General features: G+C 41.3%; 1 long non-coding RNA gene across 1 annotated transcript in view; it reads right to left on the reverse strand.

Annotated features, from left to right (window-relative positions):
- Nucleotides 1-5,481: 5,481 nt before the first annotated feature.
- The window catches only part of LOC142042374 (uncharacterized), a 269,885-nt gene continuing 251,171 nt past the window's right edge, over nt 5,482-24,195 (reverse strand). Inside the window, exon 7 of the long non-coding RNA XR_012653734.1 lies at nt 5,482-17,782. This is a non-coding gene — a long non-coding RNA (uncharacterized LOC142042374). The remainder of the gene's footprint in view (nt 17,783-24,195) is intronic.

Below are 24,195 nucleotides of genomic sequence, written 5' to 3' on the forward strand. Positions count from 1 at the left end.
TTGCTACGGTATAATCTGTCTGCATACAGTCTCACTTATGCAAAACTGAAGCATTCAAATGTCTCCACTGTGACTACTGAGATAATGTCCATTACCGCAAGATCTAGGTCACTGTCATTAAAGCTGAGTCACATCGCCAGTCGTATTTGCCAGTCATAAAACACTGATGCTCTTCGGAAAAAAGCAGCTGTGATTTCTCGTCTAAATAAGTTTTAAGGACTGTAGAAAGAAAAGGACAATATAAACATGTTGCATTCTTCTGTGAAGCATCAATCGGGCAATGCATATAGTTTGTTGTGAAAGTCATTTAGTCCTTCGCCTGGAGGAAGCTAGTACATTTACAAGAGCAACACAATAATTTCAGAATAGATTCGCAGAGTAAATAATATGGCATGTCAATTAAACTCTTGAATATATGTTAGACTTTAAATAAATATGTCGTAGACTCATTGGTTTGGAAGATTTCTTCGTTCTTTTTAAGGCGAGCACCCGTTCATTTATAGCAAATTATTTCGCTGCTCTGTCATTAAAAATATGTTTAAACTTTTTTTTCTTTTTAAAAATCTGCTCATTTGAATAGCCTCAGTTTGACATCTCACTGAAATATATTTCTGCTATGGTTTAGAAAGTGGACAGCACTCACTCAGCCAGTTAATAATTAATTCAAAGTGGTGACCAGGATACAGTTCTACACAGAACGTAAAATTTGCACCCTGCTAGGCAGGAAGTAGTCATAGCCCAGATTTCCAGAATGAGAGCTAATATTCCACATTTTTCGAAAGCAAAATAAATGTCTTTTTTAATCCCTCATTAAGAGGGCATTCATAATATTATCCCCAGCTCTAAGGGGACCCATATCGCACTGTGGTTATTTTTCTTGGGTTTTCTTATTTATACTAAGAGCAGAACATACTGCTAAGATTACAAACACAGACAAGGGAAACAGCCTACTTTTCATGGATAATACAACCAAATATCATCCTGAAATAGAACAATTATCCCATGGTGCATACATCAAAATACATCAAAATTCCAGTAGCTTCTGAGTCTGGGAAATTTATTTAAGACACCTTGGAATTAAAAAATTTTAAAAGCTTAGATGGAAGAGAGGCTTGACATGACTCATCAAGAAAAAGCCTAAAGAAGGATGCCACTCTGAATTACAGTGTGGTTTAATGTTATGTTAGATATTTTCTTATGTTTTCAGGGGCCAGATTTCAAAGTGATCTTTTAAGAGTACCAAAGTAAGTTGTACCTAGTTTTAAGAGAACCAAGTATAAGTAGCTTCTCTGTTACGGCCAACTAGGTAACTTAGATCCATAACCTAACTTGATATTTCAACTTCTAAATGACCTAATTGTTTAACATGTGTATTAAACACACTAAAACCAAGGAGGAAACTGAAATCCAAGCTTTTCTCTTCTTACAACCCCTGTCACCGCACAGTCCCACACACAATGCACGACTGTTTGCATTAATGGCAAAAAGACTATCCAGGGTCCCACAGTCTTCTTTTTGTGAAGAGAAGTTGAAGAAACCTTTTGATCTTCAGCAAAGCTACTCAGTAATTTATGAAGATTTTTTCCTTATAGCTCCCTACAGATGGTTAATGCATTACTGAATATCTGCACAAACTTCTACCAACTAAGTGGACAAAGTTAGGAGGATTCCTTCAGTAACACCTTTATCCACAATAAATGTCACTCTTAAAAATTAAAAAAAAAATAATTTTTTTTTTCAAAGTTTAGGAAACCTAAAACACATTCAGCACTGACCACCAATCACACATTCTCTTGCAACAGGATATTGGCCAAAGTGCGAAACTGGCCATTTGTTCATATGTCATGTGATTTTTGTTCTTTATTTAGTATCATGAAAATGCAAGGATTTATTTTTATCATCATTTCCACGTATATTTACCTTTGCCAAAGCCAGCTCGAGCATGCGTTCTGAGTAGTCTTAAATTTGTCCTTGAGGGAAAACAAAATTGAGCAGGCCTGGCATTGCAAAGCAGTCAACATCAGCGAGTCAAATTAAGTTCTGGCATAACCTTGCTGGCTGGGGCTCAGCAGGGAAGTCTGTGCAGGGGGAGCAGGGATGGAGGTGGCACGTATACGAAAGAACATACAGAAGCCTGCTAAGGCAGTTTGTTCAGGGATCCCTGCAGCAGCAGCTCCAAGAATTGACAAATAAGGGTGTCCAATGTAAACATGGAAGTATTTGTCTTGAGTTGGAGAACTAAACCTGAACTATTAATGTGTTGTGTGTGTACATAAATTTACCTGAAAAAGCCATTACTCGCTCTTAATCCCTTTTTAATCTTCAACATGACAGAAGTTTTCAGGATAGCACTCCACAAAATGATGGGTGATGAACAGGAATGCTTCAGTTAGGCAGGGAAAAACCCTTGGAACTCCAAAAACTTGTCCTGGTGAACAAGGCACACTTACTACGGCAAAAATTTACATTGGATACAAGCAACAGAGAAATTTGCTGGAATCACTTTTACTTCCCTTATCCCATATGCTTCCAGCCCTTCTTACATATTCAGTGACCTGACACAGAGAAGAGCTGGGTCCCTAGTCGATGTTAGTCAGCAGAGTTTCAGTGAAGTTCATGGCTATGTGTCACCCTGTGCTGTCTGAGGACCCGACACGGTGCAGCCACAGAAATTCAGGCAAATGACTGCTTTCCAGGCAATTTTATCTGAATCATCCTTCTGAACTCTGGCTACAGGATTTTTCTTTAACTTAAACTTGAAGTCCTGAAACATTAAAGAAGAGAATGCATCAACTTAATTGGAAACAGTTTTGCCTCAACACATCCTGCGTTTGTTCAAGGACTTAGAGAGAGGAAAAGCCCATGCTTTGAAGCACTGTGACAACTTAAGATAAATTTCAGCTTTACTTTTCTAACAGAATATAATTGAAAACATACTTCAACACAGACTCTAATCTAACTCTGGGTAGAGATGTATTTAACCCACAAGTCTGGATCTCAACGTTCCCAAGTCTTGAAGAAATCCTGACTCTGACCCAAATTGTTTTCTCTTTCTATAACAAGCAAAGCTAGTTTTAATACTACTGAGCTGAGTTCACCACTTATTCAAAATCACTGCTTTTAGCATCATTTATGTGTTCCTTTTCATGACGCTGATGTAAAAAGTCCCTGTTTCTCCCAATACCTCTCAAAGATTAAGGTCAAATACCTGTACATAGTAGAAGGCAGTCCCTTCCCCCAAAGCCTCGATGTCTAAACAGACAAAATTGGCAGACAGTAAGATAAAGGACGCATTGTTATCCCCATTTTCAGCTGGGAAACCATGCCTTAAAATGACTAAGACTCAGAATCCCAAGGGAGGTCAAGGATCAGATTCTCAAATGCTCAATAACCAGCATCAGAGCCAGACTTTCATAGGAAAAAGAGAAGAAAATAAAGAAAAGGAAAAAAAAAAAATAAAAGAAGAGAAAAAAAGTCTCCAAGCCCTGTAGTTCCTCCTTTTATTGTAGATTTTCAAAAGACCTTTCTGCCCATCTTGAAGATCTGGCCACTTAAGCACCCATTTGAGTGCCTAAATGGGAACTTACCTCTCTAGGAAATCTCTCTCCCAGTCTGGGTGCTACAGCCGTTTTGAAACGTGGCAGTACGCGCGTCGCCCAAGGTCACAAGAGGAAGCCTCTTGCAGAGCCAGAAATTTGAACCAACATCTCCTGTGCCCTAACCACAAGTCTATCCTTCCTCTCCCTAACAACACAGTGTATTTCTTTGTTAGATTTCTTTCTAGTTAGTTATAACATAATGGGCCTTTTTCTTTATTCATCCGTAATGGTAATATGACATTATGAGATTGGCACTTGTCATTCACAGGGAATGCTCTTTTTCCGCTTGCCCCCAAAATACAAACACACTTAGCAGATTGTCGTCTGCAGATGACACTAGAATCTCTGTATTTTAGAATCTTTTTACAGCAGCCTCATATGAGTAAATTGCCCTTTATTAATATTTTTCAGGATACAAGAGGCTGAAAACTTGCGGATCCCAGCTACAAAGAATTATTCCCCTTTCCCACATAACCTCCGGCAGGGGAGAACATTTTGGTCAAGAAGATCAAGATAACAGCAGGTTGTTGTTCATATCATATCCCTTAGCAGCTGCTGCTACCATGTGAAGGCCTATATACTACAGTAATAAGTCAGTAGCCACTGGCCACCATCATGCATGTGAGCGGCCTTAAGCATCCCTGCAAGACATGTAGAATAGAACAGCATCAAGTGGAAAACCCAAGCACAGCACCATGTTTTCTTTTGCCACCTTTTCCTCTTTATTTACAGGGACACATGTAATTACTTACCATTTCAAGCTCTGGAGACTACAGGGAGATGTCACTGTACAAAACAAGAGGATTACAGATATTTGCTGTATCCACACAGACAAATAAAAGAATGTATGTGAGAAAACCATAACGTACAGAACTCCATTCATCTCTGAGTTACTATTTTTGCATTTGTCTCGTTTGGGCTTTTTTTTTTTTTTTTCAGATTCAGTTTCTTCAAACCCGGCCCTCTTCTACATGACCTTTTTGATCAACAGTCCTTTGTTGCGCTGTGAGTCCTTGGCAGCAGAGGATTGAATGACTACAGCTAATCCTTATCTAATGTTTACCTTTAAACTCTTTGGGTCTTGGCACAGGTTCGAGACATTTGTTTTGTTTAGGTTTTATAACTCTAAATGGTGAGCATTGCTTGAGAACGTGGTCTCCTCCAGAGATCCAAGTTCTCGGCTGATGTTCCCCTCTGCTCCAGCAGTCACCCCCAACTCTAGCCCACAGAAAAGACTTGACTTTTCTGCTTCACCACCTCAGGAATTAGTGGATTACCTCAGCTCTTCTGCTACATCTTTTGGCAGGTCAATGAAAGTCAGGTTGCCAACTATTTTTGTGTGGAGAACAGGCCTCTCCCTATCTTTTTAAGTGCAGAAGACATTTTTTGTGGAGAGGGGACTCGAAAAGTCTCTTTGTCAGATTCTGCAGTTGCCTGTCATTTTAAAAACCAACTCCAACTGTTTTTTGTCACTATTCCATCTCCTCGCAGGAGTTTTACTGACAAAAATTTGTGGCTGATTTTCAAATGGCAAATCAATATGAAACTTTCTAGTCTTCCTGCCCTTAAGAAAGCCTGTTACCCCATATATTAAGATCTAGTACTGTTTCAGACATTGCAGTGTAACACTACATCCCTGGCAGCTCCTAGAACAAAACCATTAGACACATGGGACTCCCCCTCCCCAGCAACTTTATCTCAACAAGTACTTCATTTAAGCAAACAGCCTAAAGCATGACTCATACCCCAGTGAGAGACAACTATTTGAAAACTTGAGGGCTGCTATAGCTGACCACAGCAAGGGCAAAGGTATCAAAAATAAGCCCAAGACTACAATTGCAGATGCAAAACAAATTAATACTCCCGTAGAGGGAAAGCCAGATCTGCCAGGCTGCCCAAGCCTCCGCGGGAGGTTTGGCTGCTGTGGCAGCACAAGAACAGCCTGGGGCCAGACATGGAGGCTCTGGCCCTTAGAGTTAAGCATATATACACTTTAGACGGTTGCTGATAGTGGGAAATCCTTGGGCTGAGCATTTCTGTTACCAACCGGGTCTGTCCTTTTACAAACAGTAACTTGCCATTTTCTCTGAAGCGAGTTTTCACCAAATTTGAAAGTCCCCTTGGTGTACTTCAGAGCTGTAAAGTTAAGCTGAAAAAAGGTACTTTGTGTTGCTTTGGTTTTCTTAGTTTGGGTTTTTTTGGTTTGGTTTTTTTTTTTAATTAGCACACATACAGTTAAAAAGCCCTCATGCAAAGTTAGAGTTAGTCATTAAAATTACCTCTAAACTCACTGTGAAATTGCTTGGGATCTTAAAAAAAAAAATAAAAATTGTACACAATCTTGCCCTTTCCCCCTCTCTAACAGCAACTGCTGAAAAGGTGCAAGTTACCAACTATTGAAATGCTACATAAATGCTCTAAAATAAATCAAGAATTTATAACCAAGTAGATATAACCAAGTGAAACTCACTTTCAGCTTCACAATGTGCAATAACATATTAGTGAGTGACTGATCTATTGCTTATGAAAAGAAAGAAAAATACAAGAAAAAGCCTTTTCACAGTTCAATAGAAAGTTACAATATTTGAGAAATGAATAAGAAGTCATGTAATGGCTTTGCAGCTTTTGAACTTTCACATGTTTCAGATTTTTCTAATGCTTGTGCGGATTAAAGAGATTCACATCTCAATGGCTGGGGCACCTCGCATTTTTTCTGGATCAGGTTTAATGCTTTCCACACTGTAGAAATTTCACTTTGTATGAACACACCCTGAATTTAAGGAATTTTTCATACTTAGGTGTGTGTTTTCCAGTATGTTTCTTTTTATGTTAACCCTGTCAAAGGGCAGAGTGTCTGGATCATACGAATGAGCAACTCCTTCAATTTCACACATCAATACACTGGGCCTTTTCGGCACGTGCTTCTTTCCAGACCCCAAAAATAAATTAGAAGGGGGAGGAAAAGTCAGGAGACAATAAAATAGAAGACATCCATATTTTTTCACTTTTGTGTATTATCTCAACCTGGACCCCAGGATAAAAAGAAGAACCATTTATTTCAGTAATGTGCAAAGTTCATGGTTTTAAAGCTACAACTACACCCTTTTCATCTCTTTAAAAGACATTTCAAAGCAGGGTTGTGGGACCCAAAGAAAGAGGGTAATCTCTGAAGTCCATCCAGCTCACAGAGAAAAAAAAAAAAAAAAAAGGCACTTTCTACCCTTTGACATAGGATTAAGGAGTGACAAAAAGCCACTTCATCCTTTCTAAAAAAATGTCTATGTGCATGCTTGAATATGATCTATATTCTAGTGGCTATCAGGAAGGCGTGGGTAGCACCTAGAATCTAGAAATAATCACAGACCTCATAAAAGCCAGCACGTATGTTAAGTCCTTGTGGCTCAAAGACAAGGGGAACCAAATGTTTTAAAACATTTGCACATGATAGGCATGACAACCCAAGATGTAAACTGCTTGGGGCCTGTGCAGAACTGAATCTAGTGGATAAACAGAGGGGATTTTTTTTTTCTGGTTGTAGACCCATGGAGTAAGATAATCTCAGACAAAGCAAGCAAAGGGCATGCGAGAGCAATGAAGAAGGTGACATTGGAAAGATGGAGTTTCTTTTGAACACCACTTGTAGCAATGCCCATTTGGGGTATTTCTGGAAAAGAGCTCTCTGATGTTTTTTGCCTATGTTTAGGGAAGTAAAATTACATACATGGTCTGTGAATAAAGCACATTGCCACAAAACTACCCCAAAAATACATTTCACTTCTATCACCAGTTTCTTGTTCATATGGGAATTACTTGCCAGCTTCTAAATTCTGACCATGCAACTTCATCCTAAAAAGCAATATCACAAAAATACACACTTTCCACCAAAAGAACAACTTTTACATACAAAACCAGAACTTTTACAAAGAGTAACAGAATTCTATTTGAAAAAAACTTATCCTTTCACTCTGGGAAATAACCAAGAAACTGTTTTTGTGGTACTTCAACGTTCCACAGGGACATTTATTACTGAATTTGCATTTATGACAATGCTCAGTCCTTTTCATTCAACCTAAGCAACTGTAACCACCAAAATAACGTTAAAAAAAAAAAAGTCACATTATGGAATGATTTTTCTTCAATAATACATGAGTTCTTTGTGAATTAATGTCAGATGATGTTATTTTCTCCTAAAGTTTTTCAGATCTGCCTTTATGTCAAAGTATGCTGGCATGTCTTTAAATACAAATATTTTTCAGGAGAAATTGTATGTTCGGTGTTCAGATTGCTTATGTCTGCTTTTCAGCCTACAATATAAAGTTTGAGGTTAAAAAAATGTTTTGGTAATATAAAACATTAAAATAAAGACCAGTGAATATATGCTGAGTTCCTGTTGTGTACATTGTAAACACAAACAGGAGCATTTTGCTGACTCATCAAGGGTGAAACAAAACCCATAAAACTATATTTATTAAAAAGATTTTTCTCCCTGAGAAAACAGTGCTTTTTTTTTTTTTCTATTTTGCTCTCCTCCTGATGTGATTTGCAGTGTTGCAAGCAAGTGATTGCAGTAAACCTAGAGCTTTAACTGAATTTGTTGGTGTCCATCATTATGCAGCACTGGAGTACAGCCAAACCTTCACTGCCTTGCACTTCTTCTAACTTTTTCTGCAACTGAAATGACCAACCCATCTAGAAATCTTCAACTACAGCGCACTGCTGTTCCAAAAACTTGGCCGCCTTCCGATTTTTTTGCATGCTCCAAATTCCTATTAAAGTCAACACTAATAGGAGGCAGCCAGGACTACCTAAGGCTATCAAGAAGCCAAGGTTTATGAGAGAGAGGTGGTTTAAATAAAGGGTATTACCTCTCCTTACAATCACCACCAAACTGAAAACAGCTTCAGTTGAGCTGAGCAAAGGCGGCAACCTACTGTTGGCAGCACTTGAAACTTTGGAGAATCCCTGGAGAGTTGTGCAAGCAGGCACTGGGCCCCAGTCAGCCCAGCTCTCCAACAGCTCCACCGGTGCCAGGCTTTCACTCGGTCTCGTAGCTCTGATTTCAGGTGATCTACTGTTCGAAAACACACAACCGAGTTGATCTGCACAGCATTAGTTGCCTGTCCTGCTTCTTAGGAATGTATCATAATGTGAATACCTGGTTCGCAAAATCAAACATCATCTGTCTGCTTGGGCTCCTTGGCCTGCTATTCACTTGCTTCTTCCAAAAGAAATGAGATTACTCTCATAAAACAAGGGAAAACATGTTGGAGGGCAGTGCTTAATCTTCATATTTCATGTTCAGCTAAACTCGTATCAAATGTGAACTGACACTACAAATATAGGCACCAGAGAACACTATTTTTCATGTTTGCAACTATCTCTTCACAACCATGAAAACATTGGGAACAGTGAATATAATGCCAAGAAATCAAGGTCCAATGAGAAGACAAGTGTGCTACTCCCTGACTGTTAACAGAAAACACTTGATGGAAACAAGATCAACTGGCTGTGACAGAGCAAACAGGGCACTGAAATGCACTGGAATTTCTGCTCCTTTATTAAAAGGACGTATCCATAAAACTCACAAAGGGACATAATCTTATCAACCATTGGAAAGGGAAAAAGAAAAAAAAAGAACAGAACTCATGGTCTCATCTGTAAGTTGTAGACGACTGTAGGTTTGAGTTTCAAAGGAGTAATACGAAGAGCTGTTGGACATGACTTCACTAGGAATTTTAGCTCAGCTAAAATGGTGCATACCTGTACCTGTGCATAAACACAGGAACTGCAGGTGAGATCTACAATACATTGCCATCACCAGAGATAATGAACAGGAGATTTAAACTAAGATTCATCAGCCATTTGTTTCAACTGTAACCAAACGAAGCATGCAGCACAATGCACCATCTCGTCCATTCCGCATGTTTTCTTAATGGTACAAACTCTGCACAAAATCTATCACCAATGTCCTCTACTAACTGCCGTTACTTCAATTGCCTCAACCTTGAAATACCCCCCAAAATTTGACGTCAGAAAAGCCTAATTACTGTGTCTGTATGTAACAAAGAAGAACATGGCAAACCGAGACACAACTGTGGTATACCTACCTCCAAACGAGTAACTTCGTTGACTATTCGTGTAAGTACTGTTTATGCAACACTGAAGTGTCAAAAAAAAAAGAAAAAAGGAATCCACCATTAATTTCGATGATAGTAACAGCACAAGTTGCTAGAGAGCTAGAAGGCATTTCTTTTTAAAGATTGTTGTGTTCTGCCTCCTTCTACATTTCTACAAGCCCTAGCATTGTGGGTCGAGACACAAGCCATCTCATTACCTGAGTTTCTGCAACCTGTTAGAGACTGGATTCTCTTTGGCGTATTTGTTTTTTCACTTGTTGTTCCATTTCATCAAAACTAAAGACAGTTTATGATGAAAGCAGAAGTATACGGGAAAACGTAACTATGGAGACTAACCACAACTCAACCTTATCTGCTCGGCAGTGAAGTGGTATTTCTCCACATTTTCTCATACTCAAGAGCAAATTTATAGATATCGCTCAGAAAAAGTAAGCTTTCAAAGCATTTTCAGAGGAACAGAGGGGAAAAAAAAAGTAGAAATAGAAACACCACACTTTGGAGCAAAAGCACAAAAAAAGACATGTTCAGGGGAAAATACCAGAGATGAAAGCCTGGCCCCACTGAATTCCAGGATAAAACAGCCATTGGTTTCAACAGGGTCACGATCTCTGTCAAGATCTGAGTCTGGATTCACTTTTGAAGTAGGTGTGGCCTAAGAGCAGGAGGGAAGAATTAACGATAAAATAAAATATATCTCTCCCTCTTAAACAGCCCATCATGCGTTTCATTTTACATTGCCATTGACTACAAAAAGGGCACGAGTGCTTATGAAAGCCGTCTATCTACGTACACCCTACTTTTCACCACAGTATCCTTTTTGTTATCTTTGTATTACACAGTATCATGATTTTTGTTGTTGTTGCTCGTGGTGAATGGGATGACAGCATTAACGTAATGGTTATGCTACGCTCCAGAATTGCATGAATTTTATGACAAGCCACTTTTCATCATACACAAACCAGCATCGTACATCTAGAGGCACAGATTTTGGTACCACCCTAAGACAACTGTGATTACATATTATGTGCGCCAGTGTTGTATTTGTGTAAGTTATGCTTGTGTCTTGTGTACACATTCACACGCACTACATGTATACAGCATTTCTGAGTGTAGAGGCACACACATCCACGGATGCAGGAAAAGCATGAATGTGGGAGCCACAATAACGCTGCTCCTGGCTGATGGTAGGATGTTACAGAATTTGTTTCCATGTTAATGGATCACAGAAAAAAAATCTTGTAAGGATTATTTTAATTTGTAAAACATTTGTATTCCCTACTGTATTGCAATAAAAGGAATGTGCCAACTGCCAGTCTTTTAAGAAATGTGATACAATGCCTCGTACTTTTGGTTTGAAATCGGAACTGAAACACATTTGCTTCAGAAGAACTGATCTTTATGGCCCTGGCAGGAGGTGAAGGCTGGGAGTCCACTCGCTCCTTGTGGCTGTAATCCCTTCATGGGAATCTAGATGTGTTGCTCTATATCCTGTATCCTCTGGTCATTTTCAGAAGAACAGAAAGTCGCAATGACATCACAAAATGCACAACAAATCCAAGACCAGCCAAGATTTCGAGGTCAGGAATACACCAAGCAGCACAGCCATCTCACAGCTGTAAATGGAGGCTGGATTCTAGGTCTTTTACTGGAAAAAAAATAAAAACTATGGCCTGCATATGCTGCCAGTAAATCAGCACTCGCTTAGCCACCCTAGAGCATGAAACTCAGCATAATAGATCTTTCATAGCTCACAGGAGAGGTCATGGTACAAGAATGTTGAACAATACAACACAATCTTTTGTAGGTAAGCAACTTCAAGGTAGGAGGTGTAAGTTGTTGCAACAACAGAAATCTCAGAGGAGCTCATCAGAAAATGATTAACATGTTTTTTCAAAGGAATGTGCACAATTGACAATATTTTCAACACAGACATCTATTTCAAACTCCTCTGGCGTCCTGATTCTTATGCTTTATACACACACAGAGCTCAGATTTTGGTTTTGTTTCATTAACTCCATATTTCTGCTACTTGTAATTACCCAAAGCATTATGATCAGATTATTCACACAATCATTTATTTGGAATAATTCCCATTAAAGATACTTTCAGAAGAGTAACCTAATGTTGAATACAATTTCTAGTGCACTGCATTTTCTATATTTAATATGTCACTTAATGGTTTGTTAAGCTGTCTGATTTGATGTTTGTTATAGAAGTTCACTGCGTTGAAATCCTAAACAAACATCAAGGATACAATTCTTTTCCACAGAGTATACGCTTCATATTGTTTGCTGCTTTTCTTTGGACTCCCTCTTTTTTAGCAGGAATATACTTAAATAAGATGACAGTCAAATAATTTTTCTAGCAAATAGGTTTCTGCTGAAATTAATATAACATTGCACACTCATTTTGATTTGCTGAAGTCCAAGTTAGCTAATATCCCAGGTGAACTGGATGCAACTACAACTGGCTACAACCAACAAGGGCAAGAACCTCAACAGACAACTGGACACAAAGGCTGGCTGTTGCCCAGCCTCCTGAAAGCAAAGTTGGCTTTTTCTCCCATAAGGAACTGAATTCCATGCCAGTACGTCCCTTCTGTTAGCAAAGAGGCTGCCCACCTGGGTACGAGCCACTGTACTGGGATGGCACTGGGACGGGCTGAACCTGGCCATGCTCCAGCCCTTTTCTCTGATCACCTGAACTGGTTCGTCACTGGGAAAGCAACTGGGGAGAAGCTCAGAAGACAACACAACACAGAGATAAGTTTGGAAGACCAACATGAAAACCACAGCCCAGGTGGGAAGCCACAGCCACTGACAGCATCCCACAGGAAAGCAGGTCAAGATGTCAGGCTTTGATGAAGAGAATATTGCTGAGGGAAGTGGGACCAAAACTGCAGTTTCGCTTTCTGGAGTCGCCTCTAGGGACAGCCAAGGAGAACACAATTAGCGGGTATCAAACAGTGCCTCTCTTCACTTTCACTTCTCTAAAAACCCGTCACTCCATGGGACCGTCAGGAAGGAGCAGCGAAGGAAGTGGTGTGAGTTTCAGTAATGAACCAAGGCCAGGAAAGAGACACAGGAAATTCAAATCTGTAGGAACTGAATGCTTTGCCTTGGCCACAAAACGCATTCAAATGCGTGTCTCCATTTCCAGTTGCTTCCTCTTCATACCTTCCCGAGAAACTCCAGGGGCCAAGGCAGGGGAGCTCTGCATCCGCGGAGGCTGCTGGCTGTCCAGGCAGACGTGCAGGCTGCTCACCCCCCTCCGAAAGGTTATCTCCTTCGTCCAAGTATTTCAAATGAAATCCTTTCAGACACAAATGAGCTCTCTACTTTTCAGCACCCGGTCACATTTTTTATTTTGCAATTCGGAAGACTTTTGGGTCCCTCTCCCCCATCCCCAACTGCCTCTTACTTTGAAAATTCCCAATTCTTCAAATCTGATGTCGTGATGCGTCGCCATGAAAATTAATTTAAAATTATAAGCACTATATTGTAACTTCTTTGCATGGTAAAGGATCACACAGAAGGGAATTGCGGTTTAAACAAAGATCTTCTATAATTAGTGATAATAACAAAGGAAATATTCATAATTACATTGAAGGATTCTTCACTGAGTATTGTTTTTATTTGCTTCCTGAGGGAGCACAGAACTCTCTGAAAAGATAACACTATTTTAGGCAGATGTAGATAAATAAAAAAGGGTATCTAGAGAATCCATCTTCAAACCAAAGCCTGAAAAATACTCCAAAATCCAGAAGAGGTTCTCTAATTGGTCTGATTACAGGCCAGGCATCAGTTCTCTCCTAGGTATGCAGTGCTGATATGTCTGTAGTATGTAAACACCTTTTCAGATGAACATGACACACAACACTGCAGCATACCCTTGGCGTCTGTCTCTGCATATAGGAGACATAGTCTGGGGATTAATTTCATCCACCAACATAAACATAGGACTAATTTTGTGCAGTACAGATAGCTAAAAATAGCCGAGAGTAATGTTATGCAATAAAACCTGGTATATGTTTCCCCTTTCCAGACAAGGGAATCTGACATAGCTTCAAACAGAAAGAGGCAGCAGTCTGACCAGAACACAAAATGTATTCATTTCATTCCCTTCCGAAGAGACACCGTTTGAATCTCCCATACATTAAAGATGCATGCCCACTGTCATATCATTTCAAGGCCTTAAATAGTAAATGATGATCAAAAATTCACAACACTTCTGCCCTCCCCTGGAAAAAAAAAAATAGGTCAAAAATAAATGGAAACAAACTGTCTTCTGCTCCTTTTTATGCATTTGAGAGAGGGAAAAAAAAAAAAAGGGAGATAAATCTGCATAATACTGAACCGAATCTCTTTAATTCCAGTCAGCTTTTATCATTCAATCACCGAGTCTGTATGTGGAAAAATTCATGCTAATTCCCCCTAGCAACAGCCGCAGCCTATCAGGGGGAGCCCTGCACCAGGCAGCTGCCAGCCAGCAAGAATAACTCTAAGTAGGTCAGGCCTGCATTTCTAAAAATGCCACGGTCTAGTAACCCCACTGTCCCGTCTGTCTGCCCTGCCCCATAATAACCTCGATTGCTCGGTGACACAATGACATACTACCCTGTTAGAGCGCAATCAAATCACGCTGCATTATTCTGCTGCGAGCATCGCTGCTGGATGAAGGACCCGTCGAGGGGCAGCATTAATCAGGCAGCCATTCATGTCCACTAGCACTTCACTCTGGAGATGGGGCCTGCATTAATGACCAGCTGTTTGAACTAACACAAACAAAATAATGTCTTCCACCCTGTTGGCTACGCAGAATACACTATTCTAATCAGGCAGGTTATGCTCATTGACTAAGCCTAAGATGTAAATTAAACAGCCCCAGACAATGCCAGCTTTTGTAACCTTCTATTAATTAAAGTAAGTATATTTAAATTATACTACACACAATTCAAAGAGCTATTGGTTTAATATACAGAGTCATCTCCTCCTACAAGTTTGTGTTCACAGTCCAAGGGGAAAAAAAAAAAAACAAAACCACCCCACTGTTTGCATAATGCAATCTACCTATCCTGGTAAATTAAAAAGCGACATAAACAGAGTTGAACTACAACCGGCTTCTGCTGGGAGCAGGGAACCGCGCCAGGCTTCTTAGCAATGGGGCGGCGTGAGCAGCGACAGACACGCAAACTGGATATTGTGAAGGGGTATTGATAAAAGCCCTGTAAACATCTTCCAGCCACAACGCAGAGAAAGGCCAGCCGGAGCAGATTAAGCCTCCCCCCCCGCAATCTCGCTGCTTAAACGCTGCCCAGTTGCCTGCACAGACCAAAAAAAAAAAATAAATCACGGAGGTCGGAAAGCTCCTGGCGGGGTCCGGGCATGTGCCTTTAAGAGCTCATAGCCGCACGCATCCCTCTCCCCCACGCAGCCCTGGGGACTTCGGTGTGGCTGCAAGATGCTGCACGAAGCCCTTTCCACCCCCCCCTTTACTCTTAACCAGAGAAACCTTAATATAAACCACACCAGACCCTAGCGACTCTTCTCTGGGGTGGTATTTCGGTATCAAATCTGTAATGCCAGAACAGAATTTCAGCGCGCTTGCTTTGTGTTTAATTACACCCTTCCTTTTAAACACCTCCGCGCGGCTCGCCGGTCTCTCCTTTCAGAGCGTGCCTCCGTGTCACGCAGCTGCCTGGATGGGATGGAGCTGGGAAAGACATTTTCTAGGATAGACGGTTCCTCTGCATTTTTTTCCTGAAGGATTCACACTTTCACTCAGTGAATGCGTGCCCTCTGACAAACTGATAATTCGGTCTTCACTGCTGCAGGATTCAGCAAGCCTTGTACATGAAGTGCATCCACATTTGATTTAGGAACACAGCAGATTCATTAATCCATTTTGCTCATTCTTGTTTGAACCAGGCTTGATAACCAGGTTATGACTGTCTTCCTTTGCTTTGTGGCACACATCACATAGCTATTCTTGGAGAGATACAGTCACTGACGTAACCGTGGACTCCTAATTACAAGCTGCTGACATTTTGCTCGTCTCTGCAGCTTTGAAGCTGTGAGTTAAGAGTCTCTCTTCCTCCTCCTTGCTTGCTTTAAACTGCCTGAGTTAGAAGCGCACCACAGTTTCAGAGAGGTATAGGAGTGGCATGAACTCCTTGCAGAGCCTGCTGTATTGCCAAGGTTATTTTTCTTTAAGCAAACAGAAAACTACAGTTTGGGAGTAATAAGACTCCTTTGCCCCCAGCACAAGAATGTTATCCAACAGCTGGCTAAATATAATCCAACACACAGGGCTGCCTTTGTAGGCTGGGTAACAAATAGTGGAAGGGCCAGACAGGCGTCTTGCAGGGTAGCTCACCATGACTATTGGGAAATCCCCTTGTACACGTTTTAGGATGACATTATGGTCTATGGATTTGTATAAAAGGAAAAAAAAAAAGGAAGAACCACCCCCCCTCCCTCTTTCTCAGTAGGCAGCTGCTAGAAGCCATGCCAAGCCCTGCTAGCGGAGTGCAGCGCTTGTTTCCCCTATCTCTGCATTGTTCAGACATGGCCAAGCCAAGCTGCCTACCAAACTAAATCTGCCTGTCCTGGGACAAGTCTACCTGCTCTAAAAACGCAGTCTCCCCCTGCATGTTTGGCAATAAAAAAATACACCCAGGTACATCTTAGAGAAATCTATTGCCAAATGCGAGCATTGTCTTTCCTCAATAGATGAAGAATCCTTTTTCATTAGAAGCTGAATTTGAGATTCTAAAACAAACAAACAAAAAGACGTAAATATAACGCTGAATATAAATGCTCAGTTGAGCATTTAGCCATCTGATGGCTGTGGTAGCCAGCTGGTCTAGAAGTCATCTGGGATGCATTTATTTTGATTAGATTGATCACATTTCTATTTACAGTATAGAATTTTTCACCATACTGAATACAGCTGTGTTTATAAAGATTTTAAGATGGAGAAAACGAAACCCCACAGTTTCCCTCAGCACAGTGCAGAAGATTCAGTGCTTCAAGGTGTTAAGCGGAAAGGATCTGCTTTCACATTTCTTAACAGAATTCTGCCTACATCTGCTTTCGCAAAGTGCCGCCTCGGTCAGGAAATGGGTGTAGAGCTATAGCTGAAAATACAAGCTGCAATCAAGCCTGACCCAGCCAAGTGACAAACTTCCTCTGTAAATTGGTCAGAAATGTCTGTCTTTCATGTTTATACATGCTCACGCACACACAAAAGCACGCACACACATATCTATACACACAGAGTGCGTGGCTGCTGTTTTCCCTGGGGATATCGCTGCAGCCACCTAGCTCATCAGTTCCCTCCCTGACAGCATCAGGAGTGTTCCAGCTACAATTTACAGTCCCTCCGTCCATACGCTGCTTTGTTAATCAAGCCGTCCTCTCTGCAATGAGAATGCACAGAATCAGACAAACGGCACGTAGCATTTCTTCTTCCTTTGCATTTGCATTCGCTCGCTCGCTCCTTCTCCCATGGCTTTGCCTTAACGGGCAGACACAACCGATACCTTATTTATCCATCTCCAGCACAACGCTGAGGTGAAACCCGACTGCAGCACTGTGGCTTCCCCATGTTAATCCTCTGGAGCAGCAGAGGCTGGATTCTTGCTGCTGATGCCCTTGTCGAGCACTGGATCACTTTACATGATATTTCTTTAAGCTTTCACCCACCCCATCCTAGATTAACACCCCTCCTTTCTCCTTTACGCTCCCCCCCCCCCTAAAGAAAACCCCAAAACCATCACATATCGCAACCCTTTGCTTCCAGAACCAACAGAAAAAACGCGGCTCCATCGCTCTTCTTCCTTAGCAATGTGCAGACGAGTGAGTTTCGAGTCAGCCCAGCCCGGGTGAAGCACAGGCGGTGAGACTGCAGCAGCCCCAGCAGCAGCAGAAACAGCAGCAGCCGCCCAGGTAACTGGGGGGAAAAGCAGGCTGTGTTGAGAGCGGTGCAGCGTCGTAGCTGTAAGGAAAGTCAATCTCGCTTCTTCCGAACGGTGCAGCTTTATGCCTGCAGGAACGGAGAAAAGGGAAGACCCAGAATTAAAAATAAAAGCCAAAACACTTAAGAAGAAACAATAACTATAAGAAATTATTGTAACTTTATTTTTCTGGGCTTTGGGGGTTTTCTGAGGGGGTGTCTCTTCTCCTCTCCTTCCCCAAAGTCTCCTGTGTTGCTGGATGCTACTGTCCAAGAGTGCGGAGTCACAAAGGCTCACTCTCCAAAGCGCAGTGAGACCAGCATCACATGAGAAACCACATGACGCACCCAAATCGGATGCTGATGTGGTCCACTATTTCACTCGGGGGGGGAAAATCTCGACCAAAACATGCCCCTCTCTAGTGATTAGAAAGAATTTCCCTTTAAAAAAAAAAAAAAAAAAAAAAGGCCAAAAAATAAATATCTCCCTATCTATCCATCTTCAACACCAATGCTTCAGGAGGCAGGAGAATGCTGTTCCACAGACACTAGCTGGATGGCAGCAATATTACTTCCAGACTACGTTATTCAACGCTGATTCCACTTAAGTGAATTCCTGAAAAGCATACTCCATGTCTTCATAACATGAACAGGCTCAGAAAACCAACTCCATTATCGTTCCCTGCAATCTGTATCCAAACCTGTGTTCTGAATAATTTATTTGAGACTAATAAGCTGTTTGCCAAGACCACTCCTTTTCCCACTCAGCCCCACACTCATGAGCGACTACAGCAAGAAACAGAGGGGCATTCACCGTTTTCGTAACTGGTAATTTTAGTAAATGCACTATCCCACAAAATAATCAGGAAAAAATGAGCAGAAGGGTTTTTTCCTCACGTATGGACACGACAGGGCTCTCTGGTTTGCAGACGGTGGCAACGTTTTCCTGACATTGCCGACTCAAAAGCTTTCAATCCAAGTCAAGAAGCAAACACTCTTGCCTGCCAATTCCAGCAGAGGTGTTGTGCCACACTGTTTAACGCAGAAACATCTGGACACCCCTGGCAGTCCCTGAATAAGAGCGTGCTGCTCCGCGATGCTGTTCACTGTCAGGGCACCAAGCAGTTAACATCCTTGGCTGTTTTACCATCTTGCCTATAGGAGCATGGAACCGAGGGACTGGTTCGCTTGAGAAACAAAAGCAAAAAAGCTGACCTTGATGATCGATGGAATTGCTGCTGCATAAAGTTATCATCCAACAAACAGTTAGCGGTTTGTAGCTTGTTTTACTCCTAACATTTGCTCAAGTGACAGAGCAGGTGGCACAGTGTCCTCCATCCCCTTTGTTTGCAAAAGCCGGGCACCACCTCGCAACGCTGCGCTCTCTGGCTCTTTACACTGAAACCGTACACAGTGTCGGGGAAATGTAAGAAGATAGCTGCCGTGAATCCGCACAGCTGTTTTGCACAGCATCCCATTGCAAGCTCCAAAGTTATGTGATGGAGATCAAGCACAGGATTCCCCAGAAGAGAGATGCCTAGCGCTCACACGGGGACGTGCAATCGGAGCAAAACCCGAGTGCTCTTCCGTGCCGATTTCAACCTTCCCAACTGTTCACGCAATAGCAGATTGCAAAAATTTGCACAAGGCAGTTGTAGCTTGTTCTCATTGGCTCCTATCAGAAAGGGGTTTTGCAATGGGCTGCACCTAGGAGTTGCCTAAATTCCATGTAAAATCCAGTTGTAGCATTCACCCTCAGCGTGCAGTTAGTGTTCAGGAGAGCCACAGAACTGCACGTACAGAAATCACAAGATTACCACAGTCATCTGAGGGCGTGTTCACCTGTGGGGTTAATAATTGCAGCATTGGCAAGTCTTTGCTGGAAAACGATACTGGGACACCCAAACTCAGACTGTAGCTAATAGATATGATACTGTATTTTCAGACGCAGTGTCAGCTCATATGGAGAATAACGGCTACGGATGACTTTTTCTCAGTCCAAAAGATAAACGTACCTGAGGCAGGGACTCAGTGCAGCAAAATAAGTATCTTCAGGGCTTTGGATTACAAGATAACAGGAGCTGTCCTGGTGACCAAGCTCATTGTTCTTAACCTACAACAATTATAATAGCATGGCTCACAATGGCTTCTTGTCCATTCTAATCAGTTTCTAAGACAGAGCTGCAGGAGTTCTTGACTCTGTGAGCTGATGATCTTTCCCACTTGACACCAGGAGCTCACTTATCTGTTCTGACTTAGAATCACAGATATGTTGGTCGGAAGGGTCCTCTGGTAAGCAAACCCCCTGGCTATCATCAACATTACATCAGGTCAGCTGCAACTTCATCCTGAAAGCCCTCGGAGATGGAGATTCCATAACCTCTTTGGGTAACCTCTTCCAGTGCTGCACCTCCCTCCCTGAGAAAATAAATGTGCAGAAAATAAATGTTCTTTCTCTATTGTTTACATACACAGCCTTCACTGCACTGCTAGTGGGAAATACTGAATTGCATGCATCTTCCTCGACCTAACACTAAAACCAGAGAACAAGTCAAGGAATGAAGAGACTTTTCATACTCATTTAACCAAGTTCAGCTCAAATCAGTAGCGCCTCCAAATTGCCGCCATCTGATGATCCTTTTGATATCTAGATGCTTCCAGTTCAACTATTAACCAAACCACTAAAACCCCAGTGAACACCCTGATAACAATTCCAGTGTTCTGCCATGTGTTACGCATGAGAAAAAGGAGAAAAACCAAAGACTCGATGCGTGCGAAACCTGAACTACTCTCAGAAGGCAGAATTAGGGCTGAACCAACATGGTACCTGGAGGATACCGGTTTATTCAGAATATGCAATATAGGACACATTTTTCAAACAGACCTGAAAATGGGACCCTACCGTGCTTATAGATATATTCACAAGCTTGTGAAAAACCTCCTATGCAGGTACATGATGTATGTACCTTTAAACGTGACCCAGAGATGCACAGTCACATTAGATGCAAATGAAGGGGGAGAAAGGGGAAGAGACAAGAATTACAAAGAGAAAGACCAGTCATAATTTCTTCAGAAATGTAAAAGACTTAGATGAAGAAAAGCGCCTTGTGAGAGACAGGCACATAGAGCTTAAAAATCTAATTCTTACACTGAGATCCCTTCAGATAACCTCCCCACTAAATTCTTTGATAACAGCATGGGTAACTAACTCTTTCTTCCCTCTCTAAATCTCTAACATCGCTACTCTGCTCTGTTAGATACCGTTAACTCTCAAAGTAGTTCACTGGCAGACTCTAAAATTACCTGTCTAAAATGACTTTCTCAGTCACAGCACATTTTCTCCCCCCCCATACAGTGAATGGAGAAGTAGGAAGTTGTCCAAACAGAACAGCTGTGGGTACAGGTAGGAATTTCTGGTTGACATCATCACTGCCTGAGTTCACATGACAGCTTTCAGATTGGAAGATGCGGAAAGAACTGGGCTTATTTTGGATGCTGCCTTGACAGGTCACCAATAGAAATTTTCCCAACACCAATTTGGTGCCAGCATTTGAAGATCTGTTCTCAAACATTTGATCATAAATCCTGCTCCATATTAGTGCAGCTTCATGCTGCCTTAGGGATACACTAGCTACCTTGGATTTAACTGTCCACAGGGGACAGGCTTCGGAGCAAAAGATTCAGCAGTGGAGTAGAGTCTAGATCAACATGTAGAATTAGAGCAATGTACAGAGAGCTCAAAATAAGCGTAATTCATGACTGCTTAAAGGCTATTGAATTTTGTGGAGTGATTCGCAGGTGCTTTTCAACCAGATTCAGTATACTTCTTTGTATGGCTAATTATCTGCTTGGTACAGTACTCTGCTACAACATGGATCCATGCGAGTCTAAGATTCATTGAACGGCACTGAAAATGAAACTTTGGATCCCAGCTCTGACAGAGTCACACTGTTACAGAGAACAAGACCTAAATTCCTTTCACCACCAGATGAGTGTCAGGACTCAAAAGAGGAAAGCTACCCAACCGCCATTAGGGCACCAAGCTTTTCCTTTTGGGAAACATCCCTTTTTGGGTCTTACTTCCTGAAGTCAAAGGAAGCAGAACTTCACATTGGTTAAGCATAGCATGGGCCCTGCAGAACCCGGACAGAAGTAACTGAACTTAAGCCAAAGAAGTATCTGGCCAACGGTTTAACATAAATTTAACTTTTTATTTATTACAGCCCAAAACTGCCACCCCTACATAGCGCTAAATGGTGCCACCTGGGAAGTAGGAACTGAACAACAGCAGAAACTTGGAGAAATGCTATAGTTTCAATTGAAGCAGAATGCCACCAATACACTTGTGCATATCAGTAAAATGCGGAGTTGCTAGTTTTGACAGAAACGTACAATTGCTAAATTCTGCAAGGAGTGGTCCATTTAATGCTTGATGATTCTCAGCAAGTATCAGGCTTTGGGATTTGTTTTTCAATGACCTTTCCCTTTGTTATCTGCAGATAGAGAAAGCATTATCTTTAGGCTTGAGGTTTCAACCCAAAAGCCAGGCAAAACTTAATGTTTCACTGAACTCGAAACCTCAAAGTGAACCTCAAGCGTGCAAACCTTATGGACTCAAACCAAAACAAACATATGTCAGTGAACAAAAACCGCAGAGCTGCACATCGGTCTAAGTACCGAGCTGTGCTGGCTAGTGGCCAAGGCATGAAGTGCCCTGCGCTTCGCACAAAATACCAGTAGATGTTTAGTGACCACGGGGTATGTCTAGACACACACTGCCACGGTTTTGAGACACTCAGGTCAACTTTATCTGAGAGTTCATGTCCCAGAAGCAGTTTCTCTACAGTGTACAGAGCTCTTCAGTAGGGTAAAATATCCTGTAAGGGGTGAAGATCTAAGCACTGTCTCATACAGAAGGTATGCTTTGGTTGTCCATCCAGTTAAAAAATAGCCACGATTCCACCTTTTGGTAATTTTCAGTAGAATATGCCAGAATCTGTCTAGACTATCTTAGTGAAGGCATGTAAAAAAAATAGGGAAATGCTGCTTCTGCATTTTTAGCACAGAGACCTTCATCACAAGAAACTGGTGAAGCACAGTTCTGCACTTTTCTCTTGCAGTCATCTGGAACTAGATCAATTCATTTGCATTCACTGATTATTCAGTACTACTCTTTGAAAAATTTCCCACATTAATTCTATGTTCTACAGATGCACGATGGACAGTTTATTGCAATTAGCCTCCCAAAGTTTCAGCTATTCCAGCTGATAGCACCAACCACATAGGTTTGTATTTGCCAGCTCTTTAATAATAATATTCGAGATTCTGTTTCCAGTGTGAGCACAAGTGCTATGTTTAAAATTTGAGTAATGTTTTCTCAATATTCACCCACGGTTGACCATTGTATGCTAGAAAATGCCTATACACTTCAAAGGACTGAGTCTACATATCTTAAGCCCTGTGCTGCTGGATCCCTGCAAACTGTGGAAGAAAGAAGACTTCAGCAGCAGTCCTGGAGGGGAGCAGAAACAGGGGAATTCAACAGAGCAGAACGTGATACATCGATGAAAATGCAACCAAATGATAATCAACACTGAAAAAATACATAATTTTCTCTGCATTTGCAGAAGCTTCCTAAGGTTAATATACCCACTATTATTCTGACTTACTAAAAACTGTTTCCTCCAGTTAAGTTAGCCCTGGGGCCAAACTCTTCTCATGGTTCAAAAGCAACTGACCTGATGTATATGCCAGTGTGAAAGGGGTCAGGCCATAACTTAATGTAGAGTACTGTAATTATTCTAATGATGTAAAAAGAAAATAAAATTTGTACAGAGGATTTGGAAGTGTGCATTAAAACACATATCGCTTGAACACACAACTTGCAGGAAAATAGGAACGCTTCATTAGGCCACTCTTCTTATCATTCCCCTCTAATTTCCTGAAAGTGTAAAATACCACTCTTCTGACATAATTATGGAATATTTAATTACTACAAAACACATCACCTAACTTACATCACCAAAAACATGACTACTGGACCGGGCCACAAATTTTCCATTAGATTTGCATTCGTTTTGCATCACAACTTTGATTTTGACTCCAAAACTCAAATGTTGCTTTGTTTAGTAAACCTGCACTTCAAGAAGAGATTCTAGTCTGCACACACAAATTCCTCATGCGAATACCCTAATTTCCTTAAAAAGTCTTACAGCCGTTAGTATTGGGTTGATGAACACAGAACACTAGGAAAAGTGATGAGAATGCCAGAAAACGAGGAAGTTGGGCAATCTCTCGGTTTTTCATACAAACCAGTCTAGAAATCCTAATGTGTTTTACCAGCCCGTAAGAAAGCTGTGTGAAGAAGAGGTTACGTGGAGATCAGAGCTGCACATGCAATAGCTAAAAGTCCATGAATGGGCCTGAACTGCTCAGTCAGTTAATATCATACCTATATAAAAATTAAATAACCAATGGTTTGGGTTTGGTTTTGGTTTTTTTTA

This window comes from Buteo buteo, chromosome 20 (genome assembly GCF_964188355.1).
Source record: "Buteo buteo chromosome 20, bButBut1.hap1.1, whole genome shotgun sequence".
NCBI classification, from domain to species: Eukaryota; Metazoa; Chordata; class Aves; order Accipitriformes; family Accipitridae; genus Buteo; species Buteo buteo.